Source organism: Perna viridis, chromosome 1 (genome assembly GCF_037379345.1).
Source record: "Perna viridis isolate PV_CMFRI_1.1 ecotype Kerala chromosome 1, ASM3737934v1, whole genome shotgun sequence".
Taxonomy (NCBI): Eukaryota; Metazoa; Mollusca; class Bivalvia; order Mytilida; family Mytilidae; genus Perna; species Perna viridis.
Genome location: NC_142445.1, coordinates 36,931,324 through 36,943,758, shown reverse-complemented (window position 1 = coordinate 36,943,758; position 12,435 = coordinate 36,931,324). Strand labels below are relative to the sequence as shown.

The 12,435-nt window shown below is 31.2% G+C and overlaps 1 protein-coding gene across 11 annotated transcripts in view; it reads left to right on the top strand.

Annotated features, from left to right (window-relative positions):
- LOC148628587 (axotactin-like) overlaps positions 1-12,435 on the top strand; it is a 97,278-nt gene that overhangs the window by 16,480 nt on the left and 68,363 nt on the right. The window contains exon 1 of one of the 11 annotated variants that reach the window (XM_088590520.1): positions 11,765-11,875. The exons of the other annotated variants lie outside the window; for them this stretch is intronic. The gene's annotated coding sequence lies outside the window, so the exon portion shown is untranslated. Of the gene's footprint in view, positions 1-11,764; positions 11,876-12,435 lie in introns of those variants that run through there. 11 annotated transcript variants of the gene reach the window in all.

The window sequence follows — 12,435 nt, the reverse complement described above, 5'->3', positions numbered from 1 at the left end:
TACAATGGGCACCGATCCTTTTCAAAGTATCTGGATCTACCCCTGACCTTGAAGCAATGGTGCTAGCATTCAACATTACCATTGTGTTATGTCCCTTTATTACTAGACCTATCTTTCAACAGATATGTTTTGAGTACAAAAGGCCTCCTATCTTAGTTTTAGACTTTTAGTGCCAAAAAGAAGGGGTCAGTTATTTCTTGTGCTTTTAATATTGCAGCATAAGAATTCTGAGGTTTAGATGAAGGGTAATAACCAAATCACTGAACTGATAAAATCTAGGTATTAGTCAAAAGGAATGTCTGTATGACAAATGGCCATATCGGGGTAAAAACCATAAAGTTTGAAACCACTGCTGTGGTCCTACCTAACATGGGCATTTCTGATAGGAATTATGGGTTTTACCAGGTTTATAGCTCACTTGTGACAAAATGTTGACTGGAACTCTTTTAAAAATTTGATCTCATTAGAAATTTTTTCTTATGTATTTTACCCAAAGAGGGTTTATAAGTTCAGAACTCTATAGATTATTGGTAAGCATTGATGATGTTTATTTTGTGTAACAATGACCTATCGAGAACCAATAATTGGTAATGATTTTGTGTGTTCAGCCTGCTGCTTGGTCAACACTGTGGGTAAATATTTGTAAACATCTATGGCCATAAACCTCATATTGTGCTATTAAACAGCTCTCATATGATTTAATGTGACAAATTAAGATAGCCATATTTGAATATTTTCACAAGGTATGAATATTTTTGAAAAAGTACAAGCAGGATATTTGTAAAGTAATTGGAACAGTAATGTTGTGTAATAGTTGTATTAAGGTTTCTATTTTATATGCAAATTGAGCTGGGGGCATATGCATTTCAGCCTGTCCATCTGTCTGTCCACAATCATATCTTGTGGATAGGTTTTTCATGAAGCTTTTAAATGTCAGCTGATTGAGGGAGCATTTATACATACTGGAAAGCATGTATTTATGTCTTTTCTCAGTATTAACTCTAAGTGGAGATTTTACTGAAGTATTTACTGGTATTCTTATATGAATTAGGTCTATAATGGAAGCTGCTATCTGTATGCTGATAAATACATGAGACTTACTATAACACATGTTGTGCAAAAAAAAGTGTAAATAATGTGTAAAAAAGTTCAGACAATAACATCCTTACTGCATAAGTCACTTAGAGCCATTCATGATGCTTTGTCCCTATGAAGATGGCTTTTCAAATGTATTGGTCATGCTTGAACTTTCTAGATTCTGTACCAAGCATACTTAAGTAGATATTAGGTGTGCTGTTATTGAACTTGTCTTATTATGTTTTTTCTCAACTTCAATTGCCTTGGATTTGTTAATCATCCAGTTGGTGCAGTAGATATCTGAAAAGTAAATATATTTCCAAATTTCAGAACAAGGATAAGTTATGTTTATGACTGCACAAAACTTTTTATCTTTTTGGCATTGTTCATTGATGTGAACTTTAAACAATAGATCTGTTTATAAGAGACAAGAAAAATGAGTTAAAACACAAAGCATGCATAATATTTAAAATGCAATCTATTGCTACCACACAGAAGGTTTAGCCATCAGTTTACAGTGATTTTACTGATGCAATAATTAGTTATCTGCAAGTCAATTGATTAGTTTCTGCACTGAAATACTTTTCAAAATCCTTTTTTTTACCCTTTGATCACATTTAAAGGTTTTGTGATGAATTTTCTCTGACAGCTCACTAGCAGTAATGAGCTTGTTTTCAATTTGACCTCTATTTCTTTTTCATGTCATAATGAGCTAATTAAGAGACTGTGCTTAGGACTTATTAAACCAATTCAGCCTTTGGTCAGGATAGACTGTGATCTTTAAGTCTGCCCTGATGGTGACCCTACATTGGAGATTTATAATTCTATGCTCTGTAATACAATTGTTTCTTTATTGCTGTGTTTGCTGTTGTCCAAGAAATAATTGAATTTGCTGGATAAATTTGGAACCCAGGATGAGAAATTGATATTGAAATATTGTTTGTGATAATATATGACCTTTTGTAATGACTTCTGAGATCTCTATTTGATCTTGGGCATATAGCAAATATTGTTACTACCAGAGTTATAGACTCTGCCATGACACTGCCAACAGAGTTATAGACTCTGCCATGACACTGCCACCAGAGTTATAGACTCTGCCATGACACTTGCACCAGAGTTATAGACTCTGCCATGACACTGCCACCAGAGTTATAGACTCTGCCATGACACTTGCACCAGAGTTATAGACTCTGCCATGACACTGCAGCCTTATTTGCTGTTTATTTCAATAAAGAACTTTCAAACCCTTGAACATCTTGGTGGTCTATTGTTTTGGTACCATGGTCACCTTGAGTGGAAGTCTCAGTGGTTATGGGTTTGATCCCCAACTGAGTCTTACCAAAGGCTTATTGTTTGTCACTACTTCCCACCATAAAAGATAGAGTGATGATTGCTTCAATAGAAGTTAGAATAATGTGTCTGAGTAGGGTGACATGCAGGCTGTTGATTCTGTTAGCACATTCTAATCTGGTTCAGCATAACAGCATTATGGGCTCATGTCCTAAAATCAGCCATAGGATATAAAAATACAATCAATCATTTAACCTTATACATTCATTATTTTTCTAGTCATGTTCTGACCCTTGTTGCTTCTATGCCTTTCATATACATTGTATTGCCACGATATATCTTATATAGGGTCTGCTTCTGGTCAATATGAAATAATGGTATTAAAGAAAGTTTCCTATCATCACTGTTATGCTTTGTTTAACACTATATTTGACTCAATATTCTTTGATATTGATCAATAAAGATAATTACCTCTCCTTAGGAAATAAACTTACCATGGTTAGGGAACCCAAATACCATGATCAAGAGGTCATATAATTCTCATAGACATTAAAATACATCATTGTAAGGAATCGGTGTAATTTTTGCTCTGGGCTTACTGCATCCTTCCCGATCAATGCCTGCTTTTCCACAGGAACTTGATGATTCATGGATCTGTGGCTATTCACTACACCAAGTTTAGCAGTTATTTGACAGGTTGTTTTGATAAATTGAAGATTATTGGGATATAATTCCTTACACGGATAGGATTATTACTGTCTAGTCTTTAACTGCAATTTGCCTTGGATTTGTGATTGGAGAGAAATGAGATTCCTGAAGGTATTTTTTTTCAAAGCTGAATATAGTTTTGAAATTTTGTAATGCTAAATGGAAATTAAAATTTATTATGCAGTGAAACCTGTGGAAACTGAACCCTAGATAAACTGGTAACCTGTGTAAACCAAACACTTTCTGATGTCTCTTCATATAAAATTAAATACTTTTTGAACCTGTGTAAACCAAAGACCTGTCTAAACCAAACAAATTTCTCAGTTTAAGAGGGGTTTGGTTTGGACTGGTTTCATTGTATTTCAATACCACGAATCAGATCTTTGAATTTAAATTTATCATATATATTGAACTATGTTAACTCTTATTGTGACTGTAATTTCTACTCTGTTAATCAATATATAGGCATAGTCTTTAAATTTTGGAGAGAAAAATAAGAGAAATAGTAAGTCAAATGCAATATCATTAAGGATATGAAGTTATTTGTGTATCATAAGGTCAGGCTAGCCATATTTATGTCCTGATTTTGTAATATGGTAAATAGTTATGTCAACAAAAAAGGTCACATGGACCATAGTCAAAAATGATATATCCAGTGATTTGAAGATTAATCCTTTTAAAATATTTGACTTTGGATCCACTCGAGTTTCATTAAGAAATATAAGTTTTGGATATATTTCTATAATATTGTTGTAAGTGTAAATTGTGCATTTAAAATTGCATTTTCTCAGATCTTAAAGTACTGTATTTGACTCATTTCAGACTCTTTTGATTTTAGTCTTTACAAAAGATTTCTAAAAAATTCTGTTTAGTTACATCAGTTTCATTACATCACTTGTTTAATAAATCGCAAATTTGGGTACATTTCACAGGATTCAACAGGTATTTATTGTCCACGCTTCAGGGTACTAAACAGAATAATGTATATATAATCTTTCTTATAAACTAACTTTCTTATTGCTTTAGCCAAATGTAGAGAAATGAAAGATCCTTTCAAATCATGTGACTCTTTCCCAAAACAAAATGCTTCGTACTTAAATTGCATGTTGATAAATACCAGGGTTGGTTTTGAATTTACTGCTACATTCATGCATCAACAGAGAGTAAAATCTTAAATTTCATTTAATTTACAAATGTCATGACTAGTCTTGTTGACATCAACCTGTGGGTGTTTTTTACTCTGTTTTATTATGCTTATATTGAGTAAATCACTGCTAAGTTGGGCAAAGGGTAAAAGCCACTACTAAGACTATTGCTGTACAAATCTGGTGACACAGAAAATGGCTGTTTACATCCTATTTGCCAAAGAAAATATGTAGCTGTTGGTTTCTCTGAACCATGTAATTGGTGGTGGTAAATGGCTGGTGGTCTACCTGTAATTATTGTTATCTTACACCTGTCAGCTTCTTTGATCTTCTAATTAAATTTACCTTAGATGTTATATCCTGTATGTTATGTAATTTCAGTGATTTTTGGTCCTGTGTGACCACTGGATTTTTTATTTGATTTCAAAGGTACCTTATGTGATAAAAGCTGTAGGTTGGAAAGAACATGAAATTGCTAATTATTAACAGACTATTAACACTGGTATTTTTAAAACATTCTAAACCACCCATAAGTACTGACAGATCTACCCTTATGCTGCTTTGTCAAATGAGGTATTGGGGTTGTCAGATCCACTTAATATTTAGATGTACACCAACTGACAATGAAAACCTTATTTTGTACAAGTCAATTTTATGTAAACATGCTGTTGACAATGATGGTATTGGAGGTACAATTAGATACTATCAAAGTCTCAAAGAATATAGAAATTATTATTGTATACTATCGCCTACTTGTCTGTGTTGGTGTTTTCTTAAAATGGTGGCAGTGTCAAAAATCATGTGGAAACAATTCATTAAAGTCCCAAAGACTGTGTGACCATAGTGTTATCAAAAGGTACTATTTTGGACAATTTGTAATTTCATATCAAAAGGTGGTATTGTAGACAATTTGTACTTTCCCTAAGGGTCCTTTTCCTTATTGTATACCTGTGGTCCAATAGTTGGTCCCCTGTCCGTTTAACTGTGGTTATGTTTCATTCAACAGTTTTAAAAGTACTTAAGTCAGACAACAGAGTCCTGTGAAGGTAGTTTTGTAGCTTTCACATTTTGATGTCCAGATCTTGAATAATGGATGACAATTCTTTTCACTCCTAACCTTAATATTCTGATATCGTGGTAGTCATGGAGATGCAATGATTCTGCAATAAATTCTCAATTTCTGTATTTGGCATTACTTTTATTAATTCATTCCAATCAAGTCATGTCCTTCCATCCATGAAAATTTCTATGATGTAGAAATCAAATAAAAAGTAATAGCCAGTGCTGAAATTGTAGCATACTTTATCAAATGACCATTAATGCACCAAATTCAATATGGCTGCTTTGTCCTGAATGGGTCATATTAGTTGTAGGGGCGTTTGATTAGTTTATTATTTGTCCCTCCTCAATTTAGGCTTTCTATATTGGGAATAGGAATGTGTTTACGGAAGAATTTATAATTCATGATCAAAATATGCTAACATCTGTTCTTGAAAAACACAGCTTGCCATGTTTGACATGGCATTCTAGGGTTGTCTTGAATTATATTAAATTCTATTTTTGTATTTTGTTTGTTTATCTCTACTTTGATGCTTTTGTTTCCATGTTTTAGTTTGTAGGAGTTCCAAGCAAATTGCATTGATTTAATGGACTGTGATGAAAAGCAGCTTTTAATTACAAAACATTGGATGATGTATTGAATTGATTTTTCAAACAGATGCAGATTTGCAAGTGTTATTAATTTATTTTTTGTGTATCAATGATTAAAGCAATAGATAAATCTTTTTATAAAGACTAATCTTTTTCTACAATAGACCTCCATAAAATGAGAAGTGCGTATCAACATGCAACACTGGAAATGCAACCTTGGTCAAATCTTAGATTTCTATGAGATTTCTGATAGATTGATTACTATGAAGTTTTCCAATTGACCTCTTTGTAATATACTATCATGTGAGGTATTGGTCTACATTATAGAGCTAATAACTGCATGGAGATAAAGGTATGACAAATAGCCTTCAAACCAAACAGTCGCCTATAGATCTACAGAAATGTTTGTTCTCAGGGCACTGCAATATGGTAAAATCTAGTAAATCTTGGGAAAAATAAAAAGACTCGCATATCTTACTGATCTTTCTTCTGTAAATCTTATGGAAATGGGAAGAAATTGACAGAATTTTACATAAAATGTATGGAATATGACAAATGCACATGGAAAAACAGCATGTTGATTGGTATTGGAGGGTATTCTATTGTGAACCATTGGGCCTTTTCAGATAGTAGTCAACTTGTCTGTTGTTGCTGGGGATATTGTAGTTGTATTAGAAAGAGGTAAGGGTTTGTTGGAAAAAAAGTTTTTTTGTATTGAAATTATGAATGTTAAGTCATAAGTTTATACATGTACTGATCATTCTATGAAGACCCATCAGGAACATACAGGGGATGCTCCTTTCATTGCAAAGATATTACAAGTCAAAACATTAGTGCCTCACTCGATTGATCTCTGTTAATTTCTGCTCTTGTGCCCCTTTAAATGAAATCCTTGATTTGAGTCTACAGGCTGGTTTTGTTGTATTCTGCCAAATATTTTTATCATTAAAAGTATGTTTTTATTATTTGCTAATAAAAAATGAATGTGGAGAAACCAGTATAAAATCTTTTCTGTGTTAATAATGAATAGTATATTTTGCATGTGAATAAAATATTTGAAATCTATTCAAATTCTTCAAGCATTTCTTAGGGTCAAGACTTTCCCTTTTCTTTGACATGAACACATGTGGTGTTTCTTTCTTTCCTTACAAGTTCATTCAAACTGTGTATATTGTTACCTAAGTTGTTTATTTTTTCAATTAAATACGGACCTTTGATCTTTTTTTGAATGATCACTACCTGTGACAAGTTTGATATGTTGAAGATTGAAACAGAAAAGTGAAATTGTAGATGTCTTGTTTTCAAATCAGTAATGAATAGGGTCAATGAAAAATTATTTTTTGAAATTTGAATCTGGTTTTGTTTTTGGCTGTAAATAATGTTTTAGCATGCAAGTGTCACTTTGTCTGTGGATAGTTTAATCTTTTAAGTTAACAGGTGAATTCAAGCCTTTTGTCATTAGGAGAAGTCAGAGTCTCTTTGGTTTGATATCCCTGATTGCAATTGTAGCCCAGCTTTTTTATTGCAATAATTCAATTTACAGCACACAAAAGTGTGTTACAAGTACGGTTATATTAGACATGTATGACTCTAGATTTCAGGTAGACTTTTACTTTTTTATGGCTTCTTTTGGAGACTTTTTTGTTCTTTAAATGAAATTTTTCTGTGCTATATTTGATATTTCAAATAAGCATGTATAAATAACATAATTCGAAATTCCATGTATTTGGTATATTATGCCATGTCTAGTACGCCACAGGCTATTTCTAGTTAACCAAATTTGGATAGATTTACATTGACTGATGTACTTTAATTCTGGCATATATGATGACAGTTACTTTGTCAGTAATGAACTGATAAAATCATAAAGTTAGAAAAAAACTTGATAATAGGGTTCAATTACTTCAATTAAATATTTGATGTTTTAAGTACAGTGAATGACTTATCTTGTTAGGCTCTTTTATATAGGAAAAGGACCAGTTGATGCCAATTGTTTTTTTAGAAACTTAAGTCAGCTAGACAGATAAGTCAGACTGTGCTTTTCAGCTAGACATATAAGTCAGACTGTGCTTTTACCTTAGCTGTTTTTTCTAAGTACATATTTTCTGTGATGAATTGCGTTCTTGAGTTAGCTAATTACTTCATATGTATGAAAATAGATACTGTTGAACAATATTTTGAACTTAATGATTCTGACCAAATGGCGGATTCAGACATTTTGAAAAAGGCAAGCAGCTCAAGTGATTTCTAGTTTTTTTGTGTTTTTTTTTTATGTATAAAATCAACCAAACTTTTGGAGCATAAAGGGGCCCAGCCAGTTCAGTCTTTGATACTTAACATCCAATGAAAGATTAAAATGTACCAAAAAGAAGGCTTTATTCAGTTATAATTCATTCCTTGCCAGGGATGTCAGTAGTATTTTAAGTAGTAGGAAGAAATGAAAAAGTAGCAGGTAGAGTGATGAAAATTTTGCAAGTGTTCATCCATTTTTGAAAACAGAGTAGTTGTCATGAGATGAGCAAGTAGCCGACCAATATTGTCGGTTGACGGCTTCTATTGACATTCCTGTTTGCATTATTTTTTTTGTATTATAGGAAGAACTTTTACAAGTCTATATATTGTTACCAATGCATTTTTCATACATCACTAAAATGTTCAGTTATCAGTACACAAGGATACCAAAAATGGTACATAAAGGTTCATTTACCCTTAAAAGTAGGATGATAGGTTAGACCAATTTTTCACTTTTTTAGGGAGAATTTAGGTAGGGGAAAATTCTATTAACGAAACTGTAAATCCCTTAATTTTAGGTATATTTTAAAAGGAAGCTATGACCTAATATTTATAAACTTTTTAATATAGTGATTTTTACTACACTTATATAGTGAAGAACTTAAATTAATGGAGGTATTTATTCTTGATCAACAAAATGTTTTCTATGTGGGTGTTGTTATTATAGTTTTATAATGATGGCTCTGAACTACCAAATAAATGAAAAAATATTTGAAAGATTCTTAATGATATAGCAGAATTCTGGTGGTTTTTACTGCATTACAAAATTCCTTTAAATGTTTGAATTACAATTACCTGTTTTATTCAGGATAACAGTCATCTGGGTGAAAGTGAAAAATACAAAATATTTAACAATAACTTGTTGACTTTAATGATACCATATATCATTATTTTAAATTTAAGTTCAAGTCTCCATTGACCAAATAAAAAACCGATCCTAATCTCATAAAACACATAATGATGGTGTCATCAAACCTTCTGTAATGTGGATTAATGTCCGCCATTTACTGCGACAACATTAAATAAAGATATAAACTTTCAGTTGGAAAACTTTAAATTTAGTATTGAATAATACCAACTTTACTTTAACAATAACTACCAGTAAACACAATAAAAACACTAAACTATTAGTTTAAATGTATTTTCTGAACAAAGTGGTCAATTTGTTATAATTATCTCCCTTGATGGGTTTAGGGAGGTACTAATTTTTGTGTTTACCTGTCTCCAGGTGAGATCAAAGGAACCTGGTACCCTTGATTGTACCTGCTGTGGTGATTTATTTGTCTAGATTGTCATGTCTCTATTAGAAGTCAGTTCTTATTTCTTCTGATTTGAAAATCTTTTCTTTTATCAACTTCAACAATATCTTGATCTGAAATAGACTGAAGTAGTGATGTTACTAATTGCTTTCTGATTTTTGAAGATTTGAAGATAAACTCCCATTTCTCTGATCGGTTTGGATGTAATGCAAAAAGTTATCTTTAATACCTGAACATTAAGTTAAGATTTAACACATTACATAAGAGGTAAGTGAGGATACCTTTTTTTTCTTTTATGCATATATGTTCAGGTGAGCTACTGTAAAGCTTATTTATTTTGCTTCAGATAAAAAAATGAAGTCAGAAATTGAACAATGAGTATACAGCTGTAGTCAGGTGTCATTGTTCCTAAGAAAAATGCTGTCATTATGTGATTTTCCACATATTTTTATATCTATTGATCAGTCCCGTAAGTTGCAATGGACTAGTGAATGGAATGTAAAAATGTGCTATTAAATTTGATAGTTGATAAGAAAAATAATGATTTTCAAATATTATACATTACATAATGTATATAATATAAAGCACTACATTTTGATGACTTGGTTAGGTAAATCTGTTTAAGTTTCATTCTTGTGCTGTATAAAATCAGGACTTTAATGTTCAGTTGTGTCTGTAGTATATTCTTTATTTGGAATTTAACAAAACCGTTATAGGAATGCAACTAAAAACAAGAAGGTATGGAAACCTTTATTTATTTTTTTTTCTGTAGAAATATAAATGGAAACCTTTCACGATTTCTCAGACAAATTATGAATATTTGTTTAAGTTAGTTGAGGAAGAAATTCAAAAGCGTACTAAAGGTCATCTATATATGTTCAGGTGAGCTACTGTAAAGCTTATTTATTTTGCTTCAGATAAAAAAATGAAGTCAGAAATTGAACAATGAGTATACAGCTGTAGTCAGTTGTCATTGTTTCTAAGAAAAATGCTGTCATTATGTGATTTTCCACATATTTTTACATCTATTGATCAGTCCCGTAAGTTGCAATGGACTAGTGAATGGAATGTAAAAATGTGCTATTAAATTTGATAGTTGATAAGAAAAATAATGATTTTCAAATATTATACATTACATAATGTATATAATATAAAGCACTACATTTTGATGACTTGGTTAGGTAAATCTGTTTAAGTTTCATTCTTGTGCTGTATAAAATCAGGACTTTAATGTTCAGTTGTGTCTGTAGTATATTCTTTATTTGGAATTTAACAAAACCGTTATAGGAATGCAACTAAAAACAAGAAGGTATGGAAACCTTTATTTATTTTTTTTTCTGTAGAAATATAAATGGAAACCTTTCACGATTTCTCAGACAAATTATGAATATTTGTTTAAGTTAGTTGAGGAAGAAATTCAAAAGCGTACTAAAGGTCATCTATATATGTTCAGGTGAGCTACTGTAAAGCTTATTTATTTTGCTTCAGATAAAAAAATGAAGTCAGAAATTGAACAATGAGTATACAGCTGTAGTCAGTTGTCATTGTTTCTAAGAAAAATGCTGTCATTATGTGATTTTCCACATATTTTTACATCTATTGATCAGTCCCGTAAGTTGCAATGGACTAGTGAATGGAATGTAAAAATGTGCTATTAAATTTGATAGTTGATAAGAAAAATAATGATTTTCAAATATTATACATTACATAATGTATATAATATAAAGCACTACATTTTGATGACTTGGTTAGGTAAATCTGTTTAAGTTTCATTCTTGTGCTGTATAAAATCAGGACTTTAATGTTCAGTTGTGTCTGTAGTATATTCTTTATTTGGAATTTAACAAAACCGTTATAGGAATGCAACTAAAAACAAGAAGGTATGGAAACCTTTATTTATTTTTTTTTCTGTAGAAATATAAATGGAAACCTTTCACGATTTCTCAGACAAATTATGAATATTTGTTTAAGTTAGTTGAGGAAGAAATTCAAAAGCGTACTAAAGGTCATCTATATATGTTCAGGTGAGCTACTGTAAAGCTTATTTATTTTGCTTCAGATAAAAAAATGAAGTCAGAAATTGAACAATGAGTATACAGCTGTAGTCAGTTGTCATTGTTTCTAAGAAAAATGCTGTCATTATGTGATTTTCCACATATTTTTACATCTATTGATCAGTCCCGTAAGTTGCAATGGACTAGTGAATGGAATGTAAAAATGTGCTATTAAATTTGATAGTTGATAAGAAAAATAATGATTTTCAAATATTATACATTACATAATGTATATAATATAAAGCACTACATTTTGATGACTTGGTTAGGTAAATCTGTTTAAGTTTCATTCTTGTGCTGTATAAAATCAGGACTTTAATGTTCAGTTGTGTCTGTAGTATATTCTTTATTTGGAATTTAACAAAACCGTTATAGGAATGCAACTAAAAACAAGAAGGTATGGAAACCTTTATTTATTTTTTTTTCTGTAGAAATATAAATGGAAACCTTTCACGATTTCTCAGACAAATTATGAATATTTGTTTAAGTTAGTTGAGGAAGAAATTCAAAAGCGTACTAAAGGTCATCTATATTCAGAATGACACCCGGTATTGGTGAAATATATTATTCTACATGTTGAAGAACATGTATTTTCTGCTTAAGGGCTGTCCCATATTTTACCATGTTTCTATGAGTTGAATATTGTATAATTTTGATAATAAGTTCTTAGATTTTAGATTTGTTTGTTTGTTTGTTGGGGTTTAACGCCCGAGCAGCAATATTTCAGCTATATTCAGGCGATTTAGATTAGATTTTTAGATAGGTGTGATGTTAAGGACTAAGAATACTGAAACGTTCTGATTATATGCAATTTTGCACCAATTTATAGACCTTTTTAGGTGATTTAACTCTTACTTAAGGTCAAAATAATTTTTATGGTATTCTTTAATCACAGTATGCTGTACAATTTTTTGGTGTTTTATCACTAAAATCAAATTCTAACATTATTTCTACTTT